General features: G+C 42.7%; 53 non-coding genes across 53 annotated transcripts; all 53 read left to right on the forward strand.

Annotated features, from left to right (window-relative positions):
• Positions 1-35: 35 nt before the first annotated feature.
• On the forward strand, positions 36-154 carry LOC145871263 (5S ribosomal RNA). The gene has a single exon (XR_014386894.1). It is a non-coding gene; the product is annotated as a 5S ribosomal RNA (ribosomal RNA).
• A 409-nt stretch (positions 155-563) lies between these two features.
• LOC145871264 (5S ribosomal RNA) lies at positions 564-682 on the forward strand. Its single transcript, XR_014386895.1, has one exon. It is a non-coding gene; the product is annotated as a 5S ribosomal RNA (ribosomal RNA).
• Positions 683-821: 139 nt separating this feature from the next.
• On the forward strand, positions 822-940 carry LOC145871265 (5S ribosomal RNA). Its single transcript, XR_014386896.1, has one exon. It is a non-coding gene; the product is annotated as a 5S ribosomal RNA (ribosomal RNA).
• Positions 941-1,349: 409 nt separating this feature from the next.
• LOC145871266 (5S ribosomal RNA) lies at positions 1,350-1,468 on the forward strand. Its single transcript, XR_014386897.1, has one exon. It is a non-coding gene; the product is annotated as a 5S ribosomal RNA (ribosomal RNA).
• A 139-nt stretch (positions 1,469-1,607) lies between these two features.
• Positions 1,608-1,726, forward strand: LOC145875467 (5S ribosomal RNA). Its single transcript, XR_014391103.1, has one exon. It is a non-coding gene; the product is annotated as a 5S ribosomal RNA (ribosomal RNA).
• Positions 1,727-2,135: 409 nt separating this feature from the next.
• On the forward strand, positions 2,136-2,254 carry LOC145871268 (5S ribosomal RNA). The gene has a single exon (XR_014386899.1). It is a non-coding gene; the product is annotated as a 5S ribosomal RNA (ribosomal RNA).
• Positions 2,255-2,393: 139 nt separating this feature from the next.
• LOC145871269 (5S ribosomal RNA) lies at positions 2,394-2,512 on the forward strand. Its single transcript, XR_014386900.1, has one exon. It is a non-coding gene; the product is annotated as a 5S ribosomal RNA (ribosomal RNA).
• A 409-nt stretch (positions 2,513-2,921) lies between these two features.
• LOC145871270 (5S ribosomal RNA) lies at positions 2,922-3,040 on the forward strand. The gene has a single exon (XR_014386901.1). It is a non-coding gene; the product is annotated as a 5S ribosomal RNA (ribosomal RNA).
• Positions 3,041-3,179: 139 nt separating this feature from the next.
• LOC145871271 (5S ribosomal RNA) lies at positions 3,180-3,298 on the forward strand. Its single transcript, XR_014386902.1, has one exon. It is a non-coding gene; the product is annotated as a 5S ribosomal RNA (ribosomal RNA).
• Positions 3,299-3,707: 409 nt separating this feature from the next.
• Positions 3,708-3,826, forward strand: LOC145868922 (5S ribosomal RNA). The gene has a single exon (XR_014384917.1). It is a non-coding gene; the product is annotated as a 5S ribosomal RNA (ribosomal RNA).
• A 139-nt stretch (positions 3,827-3,965) lies between these two features.
• LOC145871272 (5S ribosomal RNA) lies at positions 3,966-4,084 on the forward strand. The gene has a single exon (XR_014386903.1). It is a non-coding gene; the product is annotated as a 5S ribosomal RNA (ribosomal RNA).
• A 139-nt stretch (positions 4,085-4,223) lies between these two features.
• On the forward strand, positions 4,224-4,342 carry LOC145871274 (5S ribosomal RNA). The gene has a single exon (XR_014386905.1). It is a non-coding gene; the product is annotated as a 5S ribosomal RNA (ribosomal RNA).
• Positions 4,343-4,481: 139 nt separating this feature from the next.
• On the forward strand, positions 4,482-4,600 carry LOC145875468 (5S ribosomal RNA). The gene has a single exon (XR_014391104.1). It is a non-coding gene; the product is annotated as a 5S ribosomal RNA (ribosomal RNA).
• Positions 4,601-5,009: 409 nt separating this feature from the next.
• On the forward strand, positions 5,010-5,128 carry LOC145871275 (5S ribosomal RNA). Its single transcript, XR_014386906.1, has one exon. It is a non-coding gene; the product is annotated as a 5S ribosomal RNA (ribosomal RNA).
• Positions 5,129-5,267: 139 nt separating this feature from the next.
• LOC145871276 (5S ribosomal RNA) lies at positions 5,268-5,386 on the forward strand. Its single transcript, XR_014386907.1, has one exon. It is a non-coding gene; the product is annotated as a 5S ribosomal RNA (ribosomal RNA).
• Positions 5,387-5,795: 409 nt separating this feature from the next.
• On the forward strand, positions 5,796-5,914 carry LOC145871277 (5S ribosomal RNA). The gene has a single exon (XR_014386908.1). It is a non-coding gene; the product is annotated as a 5S ribosomal RNA (ribosomal RNA).
• Positions 5,915-6,053: 139 nt separating this feature from the next.
• LOC145875469 (5S ribosomal RNA) lies at positions 6,054-6,172 on the forward strand. The gene has a single exon (XR_014391105.1). It is a non-coding gene; the product is annotated as a 5S ribosomal RNA (ribosomal RNA).
• A 409-nt stretch (positions 6,173-6,581) lies between these two features.
• Positions 6,582-6,700, forward strand: LOC145871278 (5S ribosomal RNA). Its single transcript, XR_014386909.1, has one exon. It is a non-coding gene; the product is annotated as a 5S ribosomal RNA (ribosomal RNA).
• Positions 6,701-6,839: 139 nt separating this feature from the next.
• LOC145871280 (5S ribosomal RNA) lies at positions 6,840-6,958 on the forward strand. The gene has a single exon (XR_014386911.1). It is a non-coding gene; the product is annotated as a 5S ribosomal RNA (ribosomal RNA).
• Positions 6,959-7,367: 409 nt separating this feature from the next.
• LOC145871281 (5S ribosomal RNA) lies at positions 7,368-7,486 on the forward strand. The gene has a single exon (XR_014386912.1). It is a non-coding gene; the product is annotated as a 5S ribosomal RNA (ribosomal RNA).
• Positions 7,487-7,625: 139 nt separating this feature from the next.
• Positions 7,626-7,744, forward strand: LOC145875470 (5S ribosomal RNA). Its single transcript, XR_014391106.1, has one exon. It is a non-coding gene; the product is annotated as a 5S ribosomal RNA (ribosomal RNA).
• A 409-nt stretch (positions 7,745-8,153) lies between these two features.
• Positions 8,154-8,272, forward strand: LOC145871282 (5S ribosomal RNA). The gene has a single exon (XR_014386913.1). It is a non-coding gene; the product is annotated as a 5S ribosomal RNA (ribosomal RNA).
• A 139-nt stretch (positions 8,273-8,411) lies between these two features.
• Positions 8,412-8,530, forward strand: LOC145871283 (5S ribosomal RNA). Its single transcript, XR_014386914.1, has one exon. It is a non-coding gene; the product is annotated as a 5S ribosomal RNA (ribosomal RNA).
• Positions 8,531-8,939: 409 nt separating this feature from the next.
• Positions 8,940-9,058, forward strand: LOC145871284 (5S ribosomal RNA). The gene has a single exon (XR_014386915.1). It is a non-coding gene; the product is annotated as a 5S ribosomal RNA (ribosomal RNA).
• A 139-nt stretch (positions 9,059-9,197) lies between these two features.
• LOC145871285 (5S ribosomal RNA) lies at positions 9,198-9,316 on the forward strand. The gene has a single exon (XR_014386916.1). It is a non-coding gene; the product is annotated as a 5S ribosomal RNA (ribosomal RNA).
• Positions 9,317-9,725: 409 nt separating this feature from the next.
• LOC145868924 (5S ribosomal RNA) lies at positions 9,726-9,844 on the forward strand. The gene has a single exon (XR_014384919.1). It is a non-coding gene; the product is annotated as a 5S ribosomal RNA (ribosomal RNA).
• A 139-nt stretch (positions 9,845-9,983) lies between these two features.
• On the forward strand, positions 9,984-10,102 carry LOC145871286 (5S ribosomal RNA). Its single transcript, XR_014386917.1, has one exon. It is a non-coding gene; the product is annotated as a 5S ribosomal RNA (ribosomal RNA).
• A 139-nt stretch (positions 10,103-10,241) lies between these two features.
• On the forward strand, positions 10,242-10,360 carry LOC145871287 (5S ribosomal RNA). Its single transcript, XR_014386918.1, has one exon. It is a non-coding gene; the product is annotated as a 5S ribosomal RNA (ribosomal RNA).
• Positions 10,361-10,499: 139 nt separating this feature from the next.
• Positions 10,500-10,618, forward strand: LOC145875471 (5S ribosomal RNA). Its single transcript, XR_014391107.1, has one exon. It is a non-coding gene; the product is annotated as a 5S ribosomal RNA (ribosomal RNA).
• A 409-nt stretch (positions 10,619-11,027) lies between these two features.
• On the forward strand, positions 11,028-11,146 carry LOC145871288 (5S ribosomal RNA). The gene has a single exon (XR_014386919.1). It is a non-coding gene; the product is annotated as a 5S ribosomal RNA (ribosomal RNA).
• Positions 11,147-11,285: 139 nt separating this feature from the next.
• On the forward strand, positions 11,286-11,404 carry LOC145875472 (5S ribosomal RNA). The gene has a single exon (XR_014391108.1). It is a non-coding gene; the product is annotated as a 5S ribosomal RNA (ribosomal RNA).
• A 409-nt stretch (positions 11,405-11,813) lies between these two features.
• Positions 11,814-11,932, forward strand: LOC145871289 (5S ribosomal RNA). The gene has a single exon (XR_014386920.1). It is a non-coding gene; the product is annotated as a 5S ribosomal RNA (ribosomal RNA).
• Positions 11,933-12,071: 139 nt separating this feature from the next.
• LOC145871291 (5S ribosomal RNA) lies at positions 12,072-12,190 on the forward strand. Its single transcript, XR_014386922.1, has one exon. It is a non-coding gene; the product is annotated as a 5S ribosomal RNA (ribosomal RNA).
• A 409-nt stretch (positions 12,191-12,599) lies between these two features.
• LOC145871292 (5S ribosomal RNA) lies at positions 12,600-12,718 on the forward strand. The gene has a single exon (XR_014386923.1). It is a non-coding gene; the product is annotated as a 5S ribosomal RNA (ribosomal RNA).
• Positions 12,719-12,857: 139 nt separating this feature from the next.
• LOC145871293 (5S ribosomal RNA) lies at positions 12,858-12,976 on the forward strand. Its single transcript, XR_014386924.1, has one exon. It is a non-coding gene; the product is annotated as a 5S ribosomal RNA (ribosomal RNA).
• Positions 12,977-13,385: 409 nt separating this feature from the next.
• Positions 13,386-13,504, forward strand: LOC145869919 (5S ribosomal RNA). The gene has a single exon (XR_014385915.1). It is a non-coding gene; the product is annotated as a 5S ribosomal RNA (ribosomal RNA).
• A 139-nt stretch (positions 13,505-13,643) lies between these two features.
• Positions 13,644-13,762, forward strand: LOC145871294 (5S ribosomal RNA). The gene has a single exon (XR_014386925.1). It is a non-coding gene; the product is annotated as a 5S ribosomal RNA (ribosomal RNA).
• Positions 13,763-13,901: 139 nt separating this feature from the next.
• LOC145871295 (5S ribosomal RNA) lies at positions 13,902-14,020 on the forward strand. Its single transcript, XR_014386926.1, has one exon. It is a non-coding gene; the product is annotated as a 5S ribosomal RNA (ribosomal RNA).
• A 409-nt stretch (positions 14,021-14,429) lies between these two features.
• On the forward strand, positions 14,430-14,548 carry LOC145868706 (5S ribosomal RNA). Its single transcript, XR_014384702.1, has one exon. It is a non-coding gene; the product is annotated as a 5S ribosomal RNA (ribosomal RNA).
• A 409-nt stretch (positions 14,549-14,957) lies between these two features.
• Positions 14,958-15,076, forward strand: LOC145868707 (5S ribosomal RNA). The gene has a single exon (XR_014384703.1). It is a non-coding gene; the product is annotated as a 5S ribosomal RNA (ribosomal RNA).
• A 409-nt stretch (positions 15,077-15,485) lies between these two features.
• Positions 15,486-15,604, forward strand: LOC145868708 (5S ribosomal RNA). Its single transcript, XR_014384704.1, has one exon. It is a non-coding gene; the product is annotated as a 5S ribosomal RNA (ribosomal RNA).
• A 139-nt stretch (positions 15,605-15,743) lies between these two features.
• LOC145868350 (5S ribosomal RNA) lies at positions 15,744-15,862 on the forward strand. Its single transcript, XR_014384346.1, has one exon. It is a non-coding gene; the product is annotated as a 5S ribosomal RNA (ribosomal RNA).
• A 409-nt stretch (positions 15,863-16,271) lies between these two features.
• Positions 16,272-16,390, forward strand: LOC145868709 (5S ribosomal RNA). The gene has a single exon (XR_014384705.1). It is a non-coding gene; the product is annotated as a 5S ribosomal RNA (ribosomal RNA).
• Positions 16,391-16,529: 139 nt separating this feature from the next.
• LOC145871296 (5S ribosomal RNA) lies at positions 16,530-16,648 on the forward strand. The gene has a single exon (XR_014386927.1). It is a non-coding gene; the product is annotated as a 5S ribosomal RNA (ribosomal RNA).
• A 409-nt stretch (positions 16,649-17,057) lies between these two features.
• LOC145871297 (5S ribosomal RNA) lies at positions 17,058-17,176 on the forward strand. The gene has a single exon (XR_014386928.1). It is a non-coding gene; the product is annotated as a 5S ribosomal RNA (ribosomal RNA).
• Positions 17,177-17,315: 139 nt separating this feature from the next.
• Positions 17,316-17,434, forward strand: LOC145871298 (5S ribosomal RNA). The gene has a single exon (XR_014386929.1). It is a non-coding gene; the product is annotated as a 5S ribosomal RNA (ribosomal RNA).
• A 409-nt stretch (positions 17,435-17,843) lies between these two features.
• On the forward strand, positions 17,844-17,962 carry LOC145868710 (5S ribosomal RNA). The gene has a single exon (XR_014384706.1). It is a non-coding gene; the product is annotated as a 5S ribosomal RNA (ribosomal RNA).
• A 409-nt stretch (positions 17,963-18,371) lies between these two features.
• Positions 18,372-18,490, forward strand: LOC145868711 (5S ribosomal RNA). The gene has a single exon (XR_014384707.1). It is a non-coding gene; the product is annotated as a 5S ribosomal RNA (ribosomal RNA).
• A 409-nt stretch (positions 18,491-18,899) lies between these two features.
• On the forward strand, positions 18,900-19,018 carry LOC145868713 (5S ribosomal RNA). Its single transcript, XR_014384709.1, has one exon. It is a non-coding gene; the product is annotated as a 5S ribosomal RNA (ribosomal RNA).
• A 139-nt stretch (positions 19,019-19,157) lies between these two features.
• Positions 19,158-19,276, forward strand: LOC145868352 (5S ribosomal RNA). Its single transcript, XR_014384348.1, has one exon. It is a non-coding gene; the product is annotated as a 5S ribosomal RNA (ribosomal RNA).
• A 409-nt stretch (positions 19,277-19,685) lies between these two features.
• Positions 19,686-19,804, forward strand: LOC145868714 (5S ribosomal RNA). The gene has a single exon (XR_014384710.1). It is a non-coding gene; the product is annotated as a 5S ribosomal RNA (ribosomal RNA).
• Positions 19,805-19,943: 139 nt separating this feature from the next.
• Positions 19,944-20,062, forward strand: LOC145871299 (5S ribosomal RNA). Its single transcript, XR_014386930.1, has one exon. It is a non-coding gene; the product is annotated as a 5S ribosomal RNA (ribosomal RNA).
• A 409-nt stretch (positions 20,063-20,471) lies between these two features.
• Positions 20,472-20,590, forward strand: LOC145871300 (5S ribosomal RNA). Its single transcript, XR_014386931.1, has one exon. It is a non-coding gene; the product is annotated as a 5S ribosomal RNA (ribosomal RNA).
• The last annotated feature ends 1,574 nt before the right edge of the window (positions 20,591-22,164 follow it).

Below are 22,164 nucleotides of genomic sequence, written 5' to 3' on the forward strand. Positions count from 1 at the left end.
TTGACTATATATGTTGTAGCAAGAGATTGTTTCTCGCTTACGGCCATACCAGCCTGGGTACGCCCGATCTCGTCTGATCTCGGAAGCTAAGCAGGGTCGGGCCTGGTTAGTACTTGGATGGGAGACCGCCTGGGAATACCAGGTGCTGTAAGCATTTTGTCCACGAGGGTGTGCCCCTGCACTATTTCATCAGCAACACTGCCTTGTAGTAAGCATTTAATGATGAATTGACTAAATGCAGCTTCCTGCCTTTTTAATAGGATCAAATTTCCTTGTGTTTTCAATTAGCATCTGCCTTGTATTTATAAGACAAACAAGAATATTGTTGCTGAATGCAGCTTGTGTGTGCTTTGTGCTCCTTTGCCCTGTTCAAATGATGAAAGGAAATAAAGTTTGTATTTTATCCAACTACCTGTGCTAAAAAGTGATGGGAACAGTGTTTGTAATTTCTTCTACTTTTTCAGTGACACAAAGTTCAAGCTGCTTATCTAATTGGTGAAAATGCAATGTCTGTTTATCACACTCACTTTGACTATATATGTTGTAGCAAGAGATTGTTTCTCGCTTACGGCCATACCAGCCTGGGTACGCCCGATCTCGTCTGATCTCGGAAGCTAAGCAGGGTCGGGCCTGGTTAGTACTTGGATGGGAGACCGCCTGGGAATACCAGGTGCTGTAAGCATTTTGTCCACGAGGGTGTGCTCTTGCACTATTTCATCAGCAACACTGCCTTGTATTAAGCATTTAATGATGAATTGACTAAATGTCTGTTTTATCAGACTCACTTTGACTATATATGTTGTAGCAAGAGATTGTTTCTCGCTTACGGCCATACCAGCCTGGGTACGCCCGATCTCGTCTGATCTCGGAAGCTAAGCAGGGTCGGGCCTGGTTAGTACTTGGATGGGAGACCGCCTGGGAATACCAGGTGCTGTAAGCATTTTGTCCACGAGGGTGTGCCCCTGCACTATTTCATCAGCAACACTGCCTTGTAGTAAGCATTTAATGATGAATTGACTAAATGCAGCTTCCTGCCTTTTTAATAGGATCAAATTTCCTTGTGTTTTCAATTAGCATCTGCCTTGTATTTATAAGACAAACAAGAATATTGTTGCTGAATGCAGCTTGTGTGTGCTTTGTGCTCCTTTGCCCTGTTCAAATGATGAAAGGAAATAAAGTTTGTATTTTATCCAACTACCTGTGGTAAAAAGTGATGGGAACAGTGTTTGTAATTTCTTCTACTTTTTCAGTGACACAAAGTTCAAGCTGCTTATCTAATTGGTGAAAATGCAATGTCTGTTTATCACACTCACTTTGACTATATATGTTGTAGCAAGAGATTGTTTCTCGCTTACGGCCATACCAGCCTGGGTACGCCCGATCTCGTCTGATCTCGGAAGCTAAGCAGGGTCGGGCCTGGTTAGTACTTGGATGGGAGACCGCCTGGGAATACCAGGTGCTGTAAGCATTTTGTCCACGAGGGTGTGCTCTTGCACTATTTCATCAGCAACACTGGCTTGTATTAAGCATTTAATGATGAATTGACTAAATGTCTGTTTTATCAGACTCACTTTGACTATATATGTTGTAGCAAGAGATAGTTTCTCGCTTACGGCCATACCAGCCTGGGTACGCCCGATCTCGTCTGATCTCGGAAGCTAAGCAGGGTCGGGCCTGGTTAGTACTTGGATGGGAGACCGCCTGTGAATACCAGGTGCTGTAAGCATTTTGTCCACGAGGGTGTGCCCCTGCACTATTTCATCAGCAACACTGCCTTGTAGTAAGCATTTAATGATGAATTGACTAAATGCAGCTTCCTGCCTTTTTAATAGGATCAAATTTCCTTGTGTTTTCAATTAGCATCTGCCTTGTATTTATAAGACAAACAAGAATATTGTTGCTGAATGCAGCTTGTGTGTGCTTTGTGCTCCTTTGCCCTGTTCAAATGATGAAAGGAAATAAAGTTTGTATTTTATCCAACTACCTGTGCTAAAAAGTGATGGGAACAGTGTTTGTAATTTCTTCTACTTTTTCAGTGACACAAAGTTCAAGCTGCTTATCTAATTGGTGAAAATGCAATGTCTGTTTATCACACTCACTTTGACTATATATGTTGTAGCAAGAGATTGTTTCTCGCTTACGGCCATACCAGCCTGGGTACGCCCGATCTCGTCTGATCTCGGAAGCTAAGCAGGGTCGGGCCTGGTTAGTACTTGGATGGGAGACCGCCTGGGAATACCAGGTGCTGTAAGCATTTTGTCCACGAGGGTGTGCTCTTGCACTATTTCATCAGCAACACTGCCTTGTATTAAGCATTTAATGATGAATTGACTAAATGTCTGTTTTATCAGACTCACTTTGACTATATATGTTGTAGCAAGAGATTGTTTCTCGCTTACGGCCATACCAGCCTGGGTACGCCCGATCTCGTCTGATCTCGGAAGCTAAGCAGGGTCGGGCCTGGTTAGTACTTGGATGGGAGACCGCCTGGGAATACCAGGTGCTGTAAGCATTTTGTCCACGAGGGTGTGCCCCTGCACTATTTCATCAGCAACACTGCCTTGTAGTAAGCATTTAATGATGAATTGACTAAATGCAGCTTCCTGCCTTTTTAATAGGATCAAATTTCCTTGTGTTTTCAATTAGCATCTGCCTTGTATTTATAAGACAAACAAGAATATTGTTGCTGAATGCAGCTTGTGTGTGCTTTGTGCTCCTTTGCCCTGTTCAAATGATGAAAGGAAATAAAGTTTGTATTTTATCCAACTACCTGTGCTAAAAAGTGATGGGAACAGTGTTTGTAATTTCTTCTACTTTTTCAGTGACACAAAGTTCAAGCTGCTTATCTAATTGGTGAAAATGCAATGTCTGTTTATCACACTCACTTTGACTATATATGTTGTAGCAAGAGATTGTTTCTCGCTTACGGCCATACCAGCCTGGGTACGCCCGATCTCGTCTGATCTCGGAAGCTAAGCAGGGTCGGGCCTGGTTAGTACTTGGATGGGAGACCGCCTGGGAATACCAGGTGCTGTAAGCATTTTGTCCACGAGGGTGTGCTCTTGCACTATTTCATCAGCAACACTGCCTTGTATTAAGCATTTAATGATGAATTGACTAAATGTCTGTTTTATCAGACTCACTTTGACTATATATGTTGTAGCAAGAGATTGTTTCTCGCTTACGGCCATACCAGCCTGGGTACGCCCGATCTCGTCTGATCTCGGAAGCTAAGCAGGGTCGGGCCTGGTTAGTACTTGGATGGGAGACCGCCTGGGAATACCAGGTGCTGTAAGCATTTTGTCCACGAGGGTGTGCCCCTGCACTATTTCATCAGCAACACTGCCTTGTAGTAAGCATTTAATGATGAATTGACTAAATGCAGCTTCCTGCCTTTTTAATAGGATCAAATTTCCTTGTGTTTTCAATTAGCATCTGCCTTGTATTTATAAGACAAACAAGAATATTGTTGCTGAATGCAGCTTGTGTGTGCTTTGTGCTCCTTTGCCCTGTTCAAATGATGAAAGGAAATAAAGTTTGTATTTTATCCAACTACCTGTGCTAAAAAGTGATGGGAACAGTGTTTGTAATTTCTTCTACTTTTTCAGTGACACAAAGTTCAAGCTGCTTATCTAATTGGTGAAAATGCAATGTCTGTTTATCACACTCACTTTGACTATATATGTTGTAGCAAGAGATTGTTTCTCGCTTACGGCCATACCAGCCTGGGTACGCCCGATCTCGTCTGATCTCGGAAGCTAAGCAGGGTCTGGCCTGGTTAGTACTTGGATGGGAGACCGCCTGGGAATACCAGGTGCTGTAAGCATTTTGTCCACGAGGGTGTGCTCTTGCACTATTTCATCAGCAACACTGCCTTGTATTAAGCATTTAATGATGAATTGACTAAATGTCTGTTTTATCAGACTCACTTTGACTATATATGTTGTAGCAAGAGATTGTTTCTCGCTTACGGCCATACCAGCCTGGGTACGCCCGATCTCGTCTGATCTCGGAAGCTAAGCAGGGTCGGGCCTGGTTAGTACTTGGATGGGAGACCGCCTGGGAATACCAGGTGCTGTAAGCATTTTGTCCACGAGGGTGTGCTCTTGCACTATTTCATCAGCAACACTGCCTTGTATTAAGCATTTAATGATGAATTGACTAAATGTCTGTTTTATCAGACTCACTTTGACTATATATGTTGTAGCAAGAGATTGTTTCTCGCTTACGGCCATACCAGCCTGGGTACGCCCGATCTCGTCTGATCTCGGAAGCTAAGCAGGGTCGGGCCTGGTTAGTACTTGGATGGGAGACCGCCTGGGAATACCAGGTGCTGTAAGCATTTTGTCCACGAGGGTGTGCTCTTGCACTATTTCATCAGCAACACTGGCTTGTATTAAGCATTTAATGATGAATTGACTAAATGTCTGTTTTATCAGACTCACTTTGACTATATATGTTGTAGCAAGAGATTGTTTCTCGCTTACGGCCATACCAGCCTGGGTACGCCCGATCTCGTCTGATCTCGGAAGCTAAGCAGGGTCGGGCCTGGTTAGTACTTGGATGGGAGACCGCCTGTGAATACCAGGTGCTGTAAGCATTTTGTCCACGAGGGTGTGCCCCTGCACTATTTCATCAGCAACACTGCCTTGTAGTAAGCATTTAATGATGAATTGACTAAATGCAGCTTCCTGCCTTTTTAATAGGATCAAATTTCCTTGTGTTTTCAATTAGCATCTGCCTTGTATTTATAAGACAAACAAGAATATTGTTGCTGAATGCAGCTTGTGTGTGCTTTGTGCTCCTTTGCCCTGTTCAAATGATGAAAGGAAATAAAGTTTGTATTTTATCCAACTACCTGTGCTAAAAAGTGATGGGAACAGTGTTTGTAATTTCTTCTACTTTTTCAGTGACACAAAGTTCAAGCTGCTTATCTAATTGGTGAAAATGCAATGTCTGTTTATCACACTCACTTTGACTATATATGTTGTAGCAAGAGATTGTTTCTCGCTTACGGCCATACCAGCCTGGGTACGCCCGATCTCGTCTGATCTCGGAAGCTAAGCAGGGTCGGGCCTGGTTAGTACTTGGATGGGAGACCGCCTGGGAATACCAGGTGCTGTAAGCATTTTGTCCACGAGGGTGTGCTCTTGCACTATTTCATCAGCAACACTGCCTTGTATTAAGCATTTAATGATGAATTGACTAAATGTCTGTTTTATCAGACTCACTTTGACTATATATGTTGTAGCAAGAGATTGTTTCTCGCTTACGGCCATACCAGCCTGGGTACGCCCGATCTCGTCTGATCTCGGAAGCTAAGCAGGGTCGGGCCTGGTTAGTACTTGGATGGGAGACCGCCTGGGAATACCAGGTGCTGTAAGCATTTTGTCCACGAGGGTGTGCCCCTGCACTATTTCATCAGCAACACTGCCTTGTAGTAAGCATTTAATGATGAATTGACTAAATGCAGCTTCCTGCCTTTTTAATAGGATCAAATTTCCTTGTGTTTTCAATTAGCATCTGCCTTGTATTTATAAGACAAACAAGAATATTGTTGCTGAATGCAGCTTGTGTGTGCTTTGTGCTCCTTTGCCCTGTTCAAATGATGAAAGGAAATAAAGTTTGTATTTTATCCAACTACCTGTGGTAAAAAGTGATGGGAACAGTGTTTGTAATTTCTTCTACTTTTTCAGTGACACAAAGTTCAAGCTGCTTATCTAATTGGTGAAAATGCAATGTCTGTTTATCACACTCACTTTGACTATATATGTTGTAGCAAGAGATTGTTTCTCGCTTACGGCCATACCAGCCTGGGTACGCCCGATCTCGTCTGATCTCGGAAGCTAAGCAGGGTCGGGCCTGGTTAGTACTTGGATGGGAGACCGCCTGGGAATACCAGGTGCTGTAAGCATTTTGTCCACGAGGGTGTGCTCTTGCACTATTTCATCAGCAACACTGGCTTGTATTAAGCATTTAATGATGAATTGACTAAATGTCTGTTTTATCAGACTCACTTTGACTATATATGTTGTAGCAAGAGATTGTTTCTCGCTTACGGCCATACCAGCCTGGGTACGCCCGATCTCGTCTGATCTCGGAAGCTAAGCAGGGTCGGGCCTGGTTAGTACTTGGATGGGAGACCGCCTGTGAATACCAGGTGCTGTAAGCATTTTGTCCACGAGGGTGTGCCCCTGCACTATTTCATCAGCAACACTGCCTTGTAGTAAGCATTTAATGATGAATTGACTAAATGCAGCTTCCTGCCTTTTTAATAGGATCAAATTTCCTTGTGTTTTCAATTAGCATCTGCCTTGTATTTATAAGACAAACAAGAATATTGTTGCTGAATGCAGCTTGTGTGTGCTTTGTGCTCCTTTGCCCTGTTCAAATGATGAAAGGAAATAAAGTTTGTATTTTATCCAACTACCTGTGGTAAAAAGTGATGGGAACAGTGTTTGTAATTTCTTCTACTTTTTCAGTGACACAAAGTTCAAGCTGCTTATCTAATTGGTGAAAATGCAATGTCTGTTTATCACACTCACTTTGACTATATATGTTGTAGCAAGAGATTGTTTCTCGCTTACGGCCATACCAGCCTGGGTACGCCCGATCTCGTCTGATCTCGGAAGCTAAGCAGGGTCGGGCCTGGTTAGTACTTGGATGGGAGACCGCCTGGGAATACCAGGTGCTGTAAGCATTTTGTCCACGAGGGTGTGCTCTTGCACTATTTCATCAGCAACACTGCCTTGTATTAAGCATTTAATGATGAATTGACTAAATGTCTGTTTTATCAGACTCACTTTGACTATATATGTTGTAGCAAGAGATTGTTTCTCGCTTACGGCCATACCAGCCTGGGTACGCCCGATCTCGTCTGATCTCGGAAGCTAAGCAGGGTCGGGCCTGGTTAGTACTTGGATGGGAGACCGCCTGGGAATACCAGGTGCTGTAAGCATTTTGTCCACGAGGGTGTGCCCCTGCACTATTTCATCAGCAACACTGCCTTGTAGTAAGCATTTAATGATGAATTGACTAAATGCAGCTTCCTGCCTTTTTAATAGGATCAAATTTCCTTGTGTTTTCAATTAGCATCTGCCTTGTATTTATAAGACAAACAAGAATATTGTTGCTGAATGCAGCTTGTGTGTGCTTTGTGCTCCTTTGCCCTGTTCAAATGATGAAAGGAAATAAAGTTTGTATTTTATCCAACTACCTGTGGTAAAAAGTGATGGGAACAGTGTTTGTAATTTCTTCTACTTTTTCAGTGACACAAAGTTCAAGCTGCTTATCTAATTGGTGAAAATGCAATGTCTGTTTATCACACTCACTTTGACTATATATGTTGTAGCAAGAGATTGTTTCTCGCTTACGGCCATACCAGCCTGGGTACGCCCGATCTCGTCTGATCTCGGAAGCTAAGCAGGGTCGGGCCTGGTTAGTACTTGGATGGGAGACCGCCTGGGAATACCAGGTGCTGTAAGCATTTTGTCCACGAGGGTGTGCTCTTGCACTATTTCATCAGCAACACTGGCTTGTATTAAGCATTTAATGATGAATTGACTAAATGTCTGTTTTATCAGACTCACTTTGACTATATATGTTGTAGCAAGAGATTGTTTCTCGCTTACGGCCATACCAGCCTGGGTACGCCCGATCTCGTCTGATCTCGGAAGCTAAGCAGGGTCGGGCCTGGTTAGTACTTGGATGGGAGACCGCCTGTGAATACCAGGTGCTGTAAGCATTTTGTCCACGAGGGTGTGCCCCTGCACTATTTCATCAGCAACACTGCCTTGTAGTAAGCATTTAATGATGAATTGACTAAATGCAGCTTCCTGCCTTTTTAATAGGATCAAATTTCCTTGTGTTTTCAATTAGCATCTGCCTTGTATTTATAAGACAAACAAGAATATTGTTGCTGAATGCAGCTTGTGTGTGCTTTGTGCTCCTTTGCCCTGTTCAAATGATGAAAGGAAATAAAGTTTGTATTTTATCCAACTACCTGTGCTAAAAAGTGATGGGAACAGTGTTTGTAATTTCTTCTACTTTTTCAGTGACACAAAGTTCAAGCTGCTTATCTAATTGGTGAAAATGCAATGTCTGTTTATCACACTCACTTTGACTATATATGTTGTAGCAAGAGATTGTTTCTCGCTTACGGCCATACCAGCCTGGGTACGCCCGATCTCGTCTGATCTCGGAAGCTAAGCAGGGTCGGGCCTGGTTAGTACTTGGATGGGAGACCGCCTGGGAATACCAGGTGCTGTAAGCATTTTGTCCACGAGGGTGTGCTCTTGCACTATTTCATCAGCAACACTGCCTTGTATTAAGCATTTAATGATGAATTGACTAAATGTCTGTTTTATCAGACTCACTTTGACTATATATGTTGTAGCAAGAGATTGTTTCTCGCTTACGGCCATACCAGCCTGGGTACGCCCGATCTCGTCTGATCTCGGAAGCTAAGCAGGGTCGGGCCTGGTTAGTACTTGGATGGGAGACCGCCTGGGAATACCAGGTGCTGTAAGCATTTTGTCCACGAGGGTGTGCCCCTGCACTATTTCATCAGCAACACTGCCTTGTAGTAAGCATTTAATGATGAATTGACTAAATGCAGCTTCCTGCCTTTTTAATAGGATCAAATTTCCTTGTGTTTTCAATTAGCATCTGCCTTGTATTTATAAGACAAACAAGAATATTGTTGCTGAATGCAGCTTGTGTGTGCTTTGTGCTCCTTTGCCCTGTTCAAATGATGAAAGGAAATAAAGTTTGTATTTTATCCAACTACCTGTGCTAAAAAGTGATGGGAACAGTGTTTGTAATTTCTTCTACTTTTTCAGTGACACAAAGTTCAAGCTGCTTATCTAATTGGTGAAAATGCAATGTCTGTTTATCACACTCACTTTGACTATATATGTTGTAGCAAGAGATTGTTTCTCGCTTACGGCCATACCAGCCTGGGTACGCCCGATCTCGTCTGATCTCGGAAGCTAAGCAGGGTCGGGCCTGGTTAGTACTTGGATGGGAGACCGCCTGGGAATACCAGGTGCTGTAAGCATTTTGTCCACGAGGGTGTGCTCTTGCACTATTTCATCAGCAACACTGCCTTGTATTAAGCATTTAATGATGAATTGACTAAATGTCTGTTTTATCAGACTCACTTTGACTATATATGTTGTAGCAAGAGATTGTTTCTCGCTTACGGCCATACCAGCCTGGGTACGCCCGATCTCGTCTGATCTCGGAAGCTAAGCAGGGTCGGGCCTGGTTAGTACTTGGATGGGAGACCGCCTGGGAATACCAGGTGCTGTAAGCATTTTGTCCACGAGGGTGTGCCCCTGCACTATTTCATCAGCAACACTGCCTTGTAGTAAGCATTTAATGATGAATTGACTAAATGCAGCTTCCTGCCTTTTTAATAGGATCAAATTTCCTTGTGTTTTCAATTAGCATCTGCCTTGTATTTATAAGACAAACAAGAATATTGTTGCTGAATGCAGCTTGTGTGTGCTTTGTGCTCCTTTGCCCTGTTCAAATGATGAAAGGAAATAAAGTTTGTATTTTATCCAACTACCTGTGCTAAAAAGTGATGGGAACAGTGTTTGTAATTTCTTCTACTTTTTCAGTGACACAAAGTTCAAGCTGCTTATCTAATTGGTGAAAATGCAATGTCTGTTTATCACACTCACTTTGACTATATATGTTGTAGCAAGAGATTGTTTCTCGCTTACGGCCATACCAGCCTGGGTACGCCCGATCTCGTCTGATCTCGGAAGCTAAGCAGGGTCTGGCCTGGTTAGTACTTGGATGGGAGACCGCCTGGGAATACCAGGTGCTGTAAGCATTTTGTCCACGAGGGTGTGCTCTTGCACTATTTCATCAGCAACACTGCCTTGTATTAAGCATTTAATGATGAATTGACTAAATGTCTGTTTTATCAGACTCACTTTGACTATATATGTTGTAGCAAGAGATTGTTTCTCGCTTACGGCCATACCAGCCTGGGTACGCCCGATCTCGTCTGATCTCGGAAGCTAAGCAGGGTCGGGCCTGGTTAGTACTTGGATGGGAGACCGCCTGGGAATACCAGGTGCTGTAAGCATTTTGTCCACGAGGTTGTGCTCTTGCACTATTTCATCAGCAACACTGCCTTGTATTAAGCATTTAATGATGAATTGACTAAATGTCTGTTTTATCAGACTCACTTTGACTATATATGTTGTAGCAAGAGATTGTTTCTCGCTTACGGCCATACCAGCCTGGGTACGCCCGATCTCGTCTGATCTCGGAAGCTAAGCAGGGTCGGGCCTGGTTAGTACTTGGATGGGAGACCGCCTGGGAATACCAGGTGCTGTAAGCATTTTGTCCACGAGGGTGTGCTCTTGCACTATTTCATCAGCAACACTGGCTTGTATTAAGCATTTAATGATGAATTGACTAAATGTCTGTTTTATCAGACTCACTTTGACTATATATGTTGTAGCAAGAGATTGTTTCTCGCTTACGGCCATACCAGCCTGGGTACGCCCGATCTCGTCTGATCTCGGAAGCTAAGCAGGGTCGGGCCTGGTTAGTACTTGGATGGGAGACCGCCTGTGAATACCAGGTGCTGTAAGCATTTTGTCCACGAGGGTGTGCCCCTGCACTATTTCATCAGCAACACTGCCTTGTAGTAAGCATTTAATGATGAATTGACTAAATGCAGCTTCCTGCCTTTTTAATAGGATCAAATTTCCTTGTGTTTTCAATTAGCATCTGCCTTGTATTTATAAGACAAACAAGAATATTGTTGCTGAATGCAGCTTGTGTGTGCTTTGTGCTCCTTTGCCCTGTTCAAATGATGAAAGGAAATAAAGTTTGTATTTTATCCAACTACCTGTGGTAAAAAGTGATGGGAACAGTGTTTGTAATTTCTTCTACTTTTTCAGTGACACAAAGTTCAAGCTGCTTATCTAATTGGTGAAAATGCAATGTCTGTTTATCACACTCACTTTGACTATATATGTTGTAGCAAGAGATTGTTTCTCGCTTACGGCCATACCAGCCTGGGTACGCCCGATCTCGTCTGATCTCGGAAGCTAAGCAGGGTCGGGCCTGGTTAGTACTTGGATGGGAGACCGCCTGGGAATACCAGGTGCTGTAAGCATTTTGTCCACGAGGGTGTGCTCTTGCACTATTTCATCAGCAACACTGGCTTGTATTAAGCATTTAATGATGAATTGACTAAATGTCTGTTTTATCAGACTCACTTTGACTATATATGTTGTAGCAAGAGATTGTTTCTCGCTTACGGCCATACCAGCCTGGGTACGCCCGATCTCGTCTGATCTCGGAAGCTAAGCAGGGTCGGGCCTGGTTAGTACTTGGATGGGAGACCGCCTGTGAATACCAGGTGCTGTAAGCATTTTGTCCACGAGGGTGTGCCCCTGCACTATTTCATCAGCAACACTGCCTTGTAGTAAGCATTTAATGATGAATTGACTAAATGCAGCTTCCTGCCTTTTTAATAGGATCAAATTTCCTTGTGTTTTCAATTAGCATCTGCCTTGTATTTATAAGACAAACAAGAATATTGTTGCTGAATGCAGCTTGTGTGTGCTTTGTGCTCCTTTGCCCTGTTCAAATGATGAAAGGAAATAAAGTTTGTATTTTATCCAACTACCTGTGCTAAAAAGTGATGGGAACAGTGTTTGTAATTTCTTCTACTTTTTCAGTGACACAAAGTTCAAGCTGCTTATCTAATTGGTGAAAATGCAATGTCTGTTTATCACACTCACTTTGACTATATATGTTGTAGCAAGAGATTGTTTCTCGCTTACGGCCATACCAGCCTGGGTACGCCCGATCTCGTCTGATCTCGGAAGCTAAGCAGGGTCGGGCCTGGTTAGTACTTGGATGGGAGACCGCCTGGGAATACCAGGTGCTGTAAGCATTTTGTCCACGAGGGTGTGCTCTTGCACTATTTCATCAGCAACACTGCCTTGTATTAAGCATTTAATGATGAATTGACTAAATGTCTGTTTTATCAGACTCACTTTGACTATATATGTTGTAGCAAGAGATTGTTTCTCGCTTACGGCCATACCAGCCTGGGTACGCCCGATCTCGTCTGATCTCGGAAGCTAAGCAGGGTCGGGCCTGGTTAGTACTTGGATGGGAGACCGCCTGGGAATACCAGGTGCTGTAAGCATTTTGTCCACGAGGGTGTGCCCCTGCACTATTTCATCAGCAACACTGCCTTGTAGTAAGCATTTAATGATGAATTGACTAAATGCAGCTTCCTGCCTTTTTAATAGGATCAAATTTCCTTGTGTTTTCAATTAGCATCTGCCTTGTATTTATAAGACAAACAAGAATATTGTTGCTGAATGCAGCTTGTGTGTGCTTTGTGCTCCTTTGCCCTGTTCAAATGATGAAAGGAAATAAAGTTTGTATTTTATCCAACTACCTGTGCTAAAAAGTGATGGGAACAGTGTTTGTAATTTCTTCTACTTTTTCAGTGACACAAAGTTCAAGCTGCTTATCTAATTGGTGAAAATGCAATGTCTGTTTATCACACTCACTTTGACTATATATGTTGTAGCAAGAGATTGTTTCTCGCTTACGGCCATACCAGCCTGGGTACGCCCGATCTCGTCTGATCTCGGAAGCTAAGCAGGGTCGGGCCTGGTTAGTACTTGGATGGGAGACCGCCTGGGAATACCAGGTGCTGTAAGCATTTTGTCCACGAGGGTGTGCTCTTGCACTATTTCATCAGCAACACTGCCTTGTATTAAGCATTTAATGATGAATTGACTAAATGTCTGTTTTATCAGACTCACTTTGACTATATATGTTGTAGCAAGAGATTGTTTCTCGCTTACGGCCATACCAGCCTGGGTACGCCCGATCTCGTCTGATCTCGGAAGCTAAGCAGGGTCGGGCCTGGTTAGTACTTGGATGGGAGACCGCCTGGGAATACCAGGTGCTGTAAGCATTTTGTCCACGAGGGTGTGCCCCTGCACTATTTCATCAGCAACACTGCCTTGTAGTAAGCATTTAATGATGAATTGACTAAATGCAGCTTCCTGCCTTTTTAATAGGATCAAATTTCCTTGTGTTTTCAATTAGCATCTGCCTTGTATTTATAAGACAAACAAGAATATTGTTGCTGAATGCAGCTTGTGTGTGCTTTGTGCTCCTTTGCCCTGTTCAAATGATGAAAGGAAATAAAGTTTGTATTTTATCCAACTACCTGTGCTAAAAAGTGATGGGAACAGTGTTTGTAATTTCTTCTACTTTTTCAGTGACACAAAGTTCAAGCTGCTTATCTAATTGGTGAAAATGCAATGTCTGTTTATCACACTCACTTTGACTATATATGTTGTAGCAAGAGATTGTTTCTCGCTTACGGCCTTACCAGCCTGGGTACGCCCGATCTCGTCTGATCTCGGAAGCTAAGCAGGGTCTGGCCTGGTTAGTACTTGGATGGGAGACCGCCTGGGAATACCAGGTGCTGTAAGCATTTTGTCCACGAGGGTGTGCTCTTGCACTATTTCATCAGCAACACTGCCTTGTATTAAGCATTTAATGATGAATTGACTAAATGTCTGTTTTATCAGACTCACTTTGACTATATATGTTGTAGCAAGAGATTGTTTCTCGCTTACGGCCATACCAGCCTGGGTACGCCCGATCTCGTCTGATCTCGGAAGCTAAGCAGGGTCGGGCCTGGTTAGTACTTGGATGGGAGACCGCCTGGGAATACCAGGTGCTGTAAGCATTTTGTCCACGAGGGTGTGCTCTTGCACTATTTCATCAGCAACACTGCCTTGTATTAAGCATTTAATGATGAATTGACTAAATGTCTGTTTTATCAGACTCACTTTGACTATATATGTTGTAGCAAGAGATTGTTTCTCGCTTACGGCCATACCAGCCTGGGTACGCCCGATCTCGTCTGATCTCGGAAGCTAAGCAGGGTCGGGCCTGGTTAGTACTTGGATGGGAGACCGCCTGGGAATACCAGGTGCTGTAAGCATTTTGTCCACGAGGGTGTGCCCCTGCACTATTTCATCAGCAACACTGCCTTGTAGTAAGCATTTAATGATGAATTGACTAAATGCAGCTTCCTGCCTTTTTAATAGGATCAAATTTCCTTGTGTTTTCAATTAGCATCTGCCTTGTATTTATAAGACAAACAAGAATATTGTTGCTGAATGCAGCTTGTGTGTGCTTTGTGCTCCTTTGCCCTGTTCAAATGATGAAAGGAAATAAAGTTTGTATTTTATCCAACTACCTGTGCTAAAAAGTGATGGGAACAGTGTTTGTAATTTCTTCTACTTTTTCAGTGACACAAAGTTCAAGCTGCTTATCTAATTGGTGAAAATGCAATGTCTGTTTATCACACTCACTTTGACTATATATGTTGTAGCAAGAGATTGTTTCTCGCTTACGGCCATACCAGCCTGGGTACGCCCGATCTCGTCTGATCTCGGAAGCTAGGCAGGGTCGGGCCTGGTTAGTACTTGGATGGGAGACCGCCTGGGAATACCAGGTGCTGTAAGCATTTTGTCCACGAGGGTGTGCCCCTGCACTATTTCATCAGCAACACTGCCTTGTAGTAAGCATTTAATGATGAATTGACTAAATGCAGCTTCCTGCCTTTTTAATAGGATCAAATTTCCTTGTGTTTTCAATTAGCATCTGCCTTGTATTTATAAGACAAACAAGAATATTGTTGCTGAATGCAGCTTGTGTGTGCTTTGTGCTCCTTTGCCCTGTTCAAATGATGAAAGGAAATAAAGTTTGTATTTTATCCAACTACCTGTGCTAAAAAGTGATGGGAACAGTGTTTGTAATTTCTTCTACTTTTTCAGTGACACAAAGTTCAAGCTGCTTATCTAATTGGTGAAAATGCAATGTCTGTTTATCACACTCACTTTGACTATATATGTTGTAGCAAGAGATTGTTTCTCGCTTACGGCCATACCAGCCTGGGTACGCCCGATCTCGTCTGATCTCGGAAGCTAGGCAGGGTCGGGCCTGGTTAGTACTTGGATGGGAGACCGCCTGGGAATACCAGGTGCTGTAAGCATTTTGTCCACGAGGGTGTGCCCCTGCACTATTTCATCAGCAACACTGCCTTGTAGTAAGCATTTAATGATGAATTGACTAAATGCAGCTTCCTGCCTTTTTAATAGGATCAAATTTCCTTGTGTTTTCAATTAGCATCTGCCTTGTATTTATAAGACAAACAAGAATATTGTTGCTGAATGCAGCTTGTGTGTGCTTTGTGCTCCTTTGCCCTGTTCAAATGATGAAAGGAAATAAAGTTTGTATTTTATCCAACTACCTGTGCTAAAAAGTGATGGGAACAGTGTTTGTAATTTCTTCTACTTTTTCAGTGACACAAAGTTCAAGCTGCTTATCTAATTGGTGAAAATGCAATGTCTGTTTATCACACTCACTTTGACTATATATGTTGTAGCAAGAGATTGTTTCTCGCTTACGGCCATACCAGCCTGGGTACGCCCGATCTCGTCTGATCTCGGAAGCTAGGCAGGGTCGGGCCTGGTTAGTACTTGGATGGGAGACCGCCTGGGAATACCAGGTGCTGTAAGCATTTTGTCCACGAGGGTGTGCTCTTGCACTATTTCATCAGCAACACTGCCTTGTATTAAGCATTTAATGATGAATTGACTAAATGTCTGTTTTATCAGACTCACTTTGACTATATATGTTGTAGCAAGAGATTGTTTCTCGCTTACGGCCATACCAGCCTGGGTACGCCCGATCTCGTCTGATCTCGGAAGCTAAGCAGGGTCGGGCCTGGTTACTACTTGGATGGGAGACCGCCTGGGAATACCAGGTGCTGTAAGCATTTTGTCCACGAGGGTGTGCCCCTGCACTATTTCATCAGCAACACTGCCTTGTAGTAAGCATTTAATGATGAATTGACTAAATGCAGCTTCCTGCCTTTTTAATAGGATCAAATTTCCTTGTGTTTTCAATTAGCATCTGCCTTGTATTTATAAGACAAACAAGAATATTGTTGCTGAATGCAGCTTGTGTGTGCTTTGTGCTCCTTTGCCCTGTTCAAATGATGAAAGGAAATAAAGTTTGTATTTTATCCAACTACCTGTGGTAAAAAGTGATGGGAACAGTGTTTGTAATTTCTTCTACTTTTTCAGTGACACAAAGTTCAAGCTGCTTATCTAATTGGTGAAAATGCAATGTCTGTTTATCACACTCACTTTGACTATATATGTTGTCGCAAGAGATTGTTTCTCGCTTACGGCCATACCAGCCTGGGTACGCCCGATCTCGTCTGATCTCGGAAGCTAGGCAGGGTCGGGCCTGGTTAGTACTTGGATGGGAGACCGCCTGGGAATACCAGGTGCTGTAAGCATTTTGTCCACGAGGGTGTGCTCTTGCACTATTTCATCAGCAACACTGCCTTGTATTAAGCATTTAATGATGAATTGACTAAATGTCTGTTTTATCAGACTCACTTTGACTATATATGTTGTAGCAAGAGATTGTTTCTCGCTTACGGCCATACCAGCCTGGGTACGCCCGATCTCGTCTGATCTCGGAAGCTAAGCAGGGTCGGGCCTGGTTAGTACTTGGATGGGAGACCGCCTGGGAATACCAGGTGCTGTAAGCATTTTGTCCACGAGGGTGTGCCCCTGCACTATTTCATCAGCAACACTGCCTTGTAGTAAGCATTTAATGATGAATTGACTAAATGCAGCTTCCTGCCTTTTTAATAGGATCAAATTTCCTTGTGTTTTCAATTAGCATCTGCCTTGTATTTATAAGACAAACAAGAATATTGTTGCTGAATGCAGCTTGTGTGTGCTTTGTGCTCCTTTGCCCTGTTCAAATGATGAAAGGAAATAAAGTTTGTATTTTATCCAACTACCTGTGCTAAAAAGTGATGGGAACAGTGTTTGTAATTTCTTCTACTTTTTCAGTGACACAAAGTTCAAGCTGCTTATCTAATTGGTGAAAATGCAATGTCTGTTTATCACACTCACTTTGACTATATATGTTGTAGCAAGAGATTGTTTCTCGCTTACGGCCATACCAGCCTGGGTACGCCCGATCTCGTCTGATCTCGGAAGCTAAGCAGGGTCGGGCCTGGTTAGTACTTGGATGGGAGACCGCCTGGGAATACCAGGTGCTGTAAGCATTTTGTCCACGAGGGTGTGCTCTTGCACTATTTCATCAGCAACACTGCCTTGTATTAAGCATTTAATGATGAATTGACTAAATGTCTGTTTTATCAGACTCACTTTGACTATATATGTTGTAGCAAGAGATTGTTTCTCGCTTACGGCCATACCAGCCTGGGTACGCCCGATCTCGTCTGATCTCGGAAGCTAAGCAGGGTCGGGCCTGGTTAGTACTTGGATGGGAGACCGCCTGGGAATACCAGGTGCTGTAAGCATTTTGTCCACGAGGGTGTGCCCCTGCACTATTTCATCAGCAACACTGCCTTGTAGTAAGCATTTAATGATGAATTGACTAAATGCAGCTTCCTGCCTTTTTAATAGGATCAAATTTCCTTGTGTTTTCAATTAGCATCTGCCTTGTATTTATAAGACAAACAAGAATATTGTTGCTGAATGCAGCTTGTGTGTGCTTTGTGCTCCTTTGCCCTGTTCAAATGATGAAAGGAAATAAAGTTTGTATTTTATCCAACTACCTGTGCTAAAAAGTGATGGGAACAGTGTTTGTAATTTCTTCTACTTTTTCAGTGACACAAAGTTCAAGCTGCTTATCTAATTGGTGAAAATGCAATGTCTGTTTATCACACTCACTTTGACTATATATGTTGTAGCAAGAGATTGTTTCTCGCTTACGGCCATACCAGCCTGGGTACGCCCGATCTCGTCTGATCTCGGAAGCTAGGCAGGGTCGGGCCTGGTTAGTACTTGGATGGGAGACCGCCTGGGAATACCAGGTGCTGTAAGCATTTTGTCCACGAGGGTGTGCCCCTGCACTATTTCATCAGCAACACTGCCTTGTAGTAAGCATTTAATGATGAATTGACTAAATGCAGCTTCCTGCCTTTTTAATAGGATCAAATTTCCTTGTGTTTTCAATTAGCATCTGCCTTGTATTTATAAGACAAACAAGAATATTGTTGCTGAATGCAGCTTGTGTGTGCTTTGTGCTCCTTTGCCCTGTTCAAATGATGAAAGGAAATAAAGTTTGTATTTTATCCAACTACCTGTGCTAAAAAGTGATGGGAACAGTGTTTGTAATTTCTTCTACTTTTTCAGTGACACAAAGTTCAAGCTGCTTATCTAATTGGTGAAAATGCAATGTCTGTTTATCACACTCACTTTGACTATATATGTTGTAGCAAGAGATTGTTTCTCGCTTACGGCCATACCAGCCTGGGTACGCCCGATCTCGTCTGATCTCGGAAGCTAGGCAGGGTCGGGCCTGGTTAGTACTTGGATGGGAGACCGCCTGGGAATACCAGGTGCTGTAAGCATTTTGTCCACGAGGGTGTGCCCCTGCACTATTTCATCAGCAACACTGCCTTGTAGTAAGCATTTAATGATGAATTGACTAAATGCAGCTTCCTGCCTTTTTAATAGGATCAAATTTCCTTGTGTTTTCAATTAGCATCTGCCTTGTATTTATAAGACAAACAAGAATATTGTTGCTGAATGCAGCTTGTGTGTGCTTTGTGCTCCTTTGCCCTGTTCAAATGATGAAAGGAAATAAAGTTTGTATTTTATCCAACTACCTGTGCTAAAAAGTGATGGGAACAGTGTTTGTAATTTCTTCTACTTTTTCAGTGACACAAAGTTCAAGCTGCTTATCTAATTGGTGAAAATGCAATGTCTGTTTATCACACTCACTTTGACTATATATGTTGTAGCAAGAGATTGTTTCTCGCTTACGGCCATACCAGCCTGGGTACGCCCGATCTCGTCTGATCTCGGAAGCTAGGCAGGGTCGGGCCTGGTTAGTACTTGGATGGGAGACCGCCTGGGAATACCAGGTGCTGTAAGCATTTTGTCCACGAGGGTGTGCTCTTGCACTATTTCATCAGCAACACTGCCTTGTATTAAGCATTTAATGATGAATTGACTAAATGTCTGTTTTATCAGACTCACTTTGACTATATATGTTGTAGCAAGAGATTGTTTCTCGCTTACGGCCATACCAGCCTGGGTACGCCCGATCTCGTCTGATCTCGGAAGCTAAGCAGGGTCGGGCCTGGTTACTACTTGGATGGGAGACCGCCTGGGAATACCAGGTGCTGTAAGCATTTTGTCCACGAGGGTGTGCCCCTGCACTATTTCATCAGCAACACTGCCTTGTAGTAAGCATTTAATGATGAATTGACTAAATGCAGCTTCCTGCCTTTTTAATAGGATCAAATTTCCTTGTGTTTTCAATTAGCATCTGCCTTGTATTTATAAGACAAACAAGAATATTGTTGCTGAATGCAGCTTGTGTGTGCTTTGTGCTCCTTTGCCCTGTTCAAATGATGAAAGGAAATAAAGTTTGTATTTTATCCAACTACCTGTGGTAAAAAGTGATGGGAACAGTGTTTGTAATTTCTTCTACTTTTTCAGTGACACAAAGTTCAAGCTGCTTATCTAATTGGTGAAAATGCAATGTCTGTTTATCACACTCACTTTGACTATATATGTTGTCGCAAGAGATTGTTTCTCGCTTACGGCCATACCAGCCTGGGTACGCCCGATCTCGTCTGATCTCGGAAGCTAGGCAGGGTCGGGCCTGGTTAGTACTTGGATGGGAGACCGCCTGGGAATACCAGGTGCTGTAAGCATTTTGTCCACGAGGGTGTGCTCTTGCACTATTTCATCAGCAACACTGCCTTGTATTAAGCATTTAATGATGAATTGACTAAATGTCTGTTTTATCAGACTCACTTTGACTATATATGTTGTAGCAAGAGATTGTTTCTCGCTTACGGCCATACCAGCCTGGGTACGCCCGATCTCGTCTGATCTCGGAAGCTAAGCAGGGTCGGGCCTGGTTAGTACTTGGATGGGAGACCGCCTGGGAATACCAGGTGCTGTAAGCATTTTGTCCACGAGGGTGTGCCCCTGCACTATTTCATCAGCAACACTGCCTTGTAGTAAGCATTTAATGATGAATTGACTAAATGCAGCTTCCTGCCTTTTTAATAGGATCAAATTTCCTTGTGTTTTCAATTAGCATCTGCCTTGTATTTATAAGACAAACAAGAATATTGTTGCTGAATGCAGCTTGTGTGTGCTTTGTGCTCCTTTGCCCTGTTCAAATGATGAAAGGAAATAAAGTTTGTATTTTATCCAACTACCTGTGCTAAAAAGTGATGGGAACAGTGTTTGTAATTTCTTCTACTTTTTCAGTGACACAAAGTTCAAGCTGCTTATCTAATTGGTGAAAATGCAATGTCTGTTTATCACACTCACTTTGACTATATATGTTGTAGCAAGAGATTGTTTCTCGCTTACGGCCATACCAGCCTGGGTACGCCCGATCTCGTCTGATCTCGGAAGCTAAGCAGGGTCGGGCCTGGTTAGTACTTGGATGGGAGACCGCCTGGGAATACCAGGTGCTGTAAGCATTTTGTCCACGAGGGTGTGCTCTTGCACTATTTCATCAGCAACACTGCCTTGTATTAACCTGTTGGGTCTAGGGGGCAGCATTTGCACGTCTGGATAAAAAAAATGTACCCGATTTAATCTGGTTACTAATCCTACCCAGTAACTAGAATATGCATATACTTATTATATATGGATAGAAAACACTCTAAAGTTTCCAAAACTGTTTGAATGGTGTCTGTGAGTATAACAGAACTCATTTGGCAGGCAAAACCCTGAGACATTTTCTGACAGGAAGTGGATACCTGATGTGTTGTATTGACTTTAAAGCTATCCCATTGAAAGACACAGGGGTTTAGGAATATTTTGGCACTTCCTATTGCTTCCACTAGATGTCACCAGCCTTTACAAAGTGTTTTGAGTCTTCTGGAGGGAGATCTGACCGAACAAGAGCCATGGAACGGTGATGTCCCATTAGACACCTGGCGCGCTACTTCATGTTGGGTACCCTCGTTCCAATACGTTATAAAAGGCTATGCATTCGTCCACCTTGAATATTATTCATGTTCTGGTTAAAAAAGGCCCTAATGATTTATGCTATACAACGTTTGACATGTTTGAACGAACGGAAATATATTTTTTCCCCTCGTTCATGACGAGAAGTCCGGCTGGCTTACATCATGTGCTAACGAGACGGAGATTTTTGGACATAAATGATGAGCTTTTTTGAACAAAACTACATTCGTTATGGACCTGTGATACCTGGAAGTGACATCTGATGAAGAGAATCAAAGGTAATGGATTATTTACATAGTATTTTCGATTTTAGATCTCCCCAACATGACGTCTAGTCTGTATCGCAACGCGTATTTTTCTGGGCACAGTGCTCAGATTATTGCAAAGTGTGATTTCCCAGTAAGGTTATTTTTAAATCTGGCAAGTTGATTGCGTTCAAAAGATGTAAATCTATAATTCTTTAAATGACAATATAATATTTTAACAATGTTTTCTAATTTTAATTATTTAATTTCTGACGCTGACTTGACTGCCGGTTATTGGAGGGAAACGATTTCCTCAACATCAATGCCATAGTAAAACGCTGTTTTTGTATATAAATATGAACTTGATAGAACTAAAAATGCATGCATTGTCTAACATAATGTCCTAGGAGTGTCATCTGATGGAGATTGTAAAAGGTTAGTGTATCATTTTAGCTGGTTTTATGGTTTTGGTGACCCTGTCTTTGACTTGACAAAACATTACACACAACTCTTGTAAATGTACTGTCCTAACATACTCTAAATTTATGCTTTCGCCGTAAAACCTTTTTGAAATCGTAAAACGTGGTTAGATTAAGGAGATGTTTATCTTTCAAATGGTGTAACATAGTTGTATTTTTGAAAAATTTGAATTTTGACATTTATTTGGATTCAAATTTGCCGCTCTTGAAATGCACCTGCTGTTGATGGAGTGCACCACGGGTGGCACGCTAGCGTCCCACCTAGCCCCAAGAGGTTAAGCATTTAATGATGAATTGACTAAATGTCTGTTTTATCAGACTCACTTTGACTATATATGTTGTAGCAAGAGATTGTTT

Source organism: Salmo salar, unplaced genomic scaffold (assembly GCF_965601325.2).
Source record: "Salmo salar unplaced genomic scaffold, fSalSal1 ptg000293l, whole genome shotgun sequence".
NCBI lineage: Eukaryota > Metazoa > Chordata > Actinopteri > Salmoniformes > Salmonidae > Salmo > Salmo salar.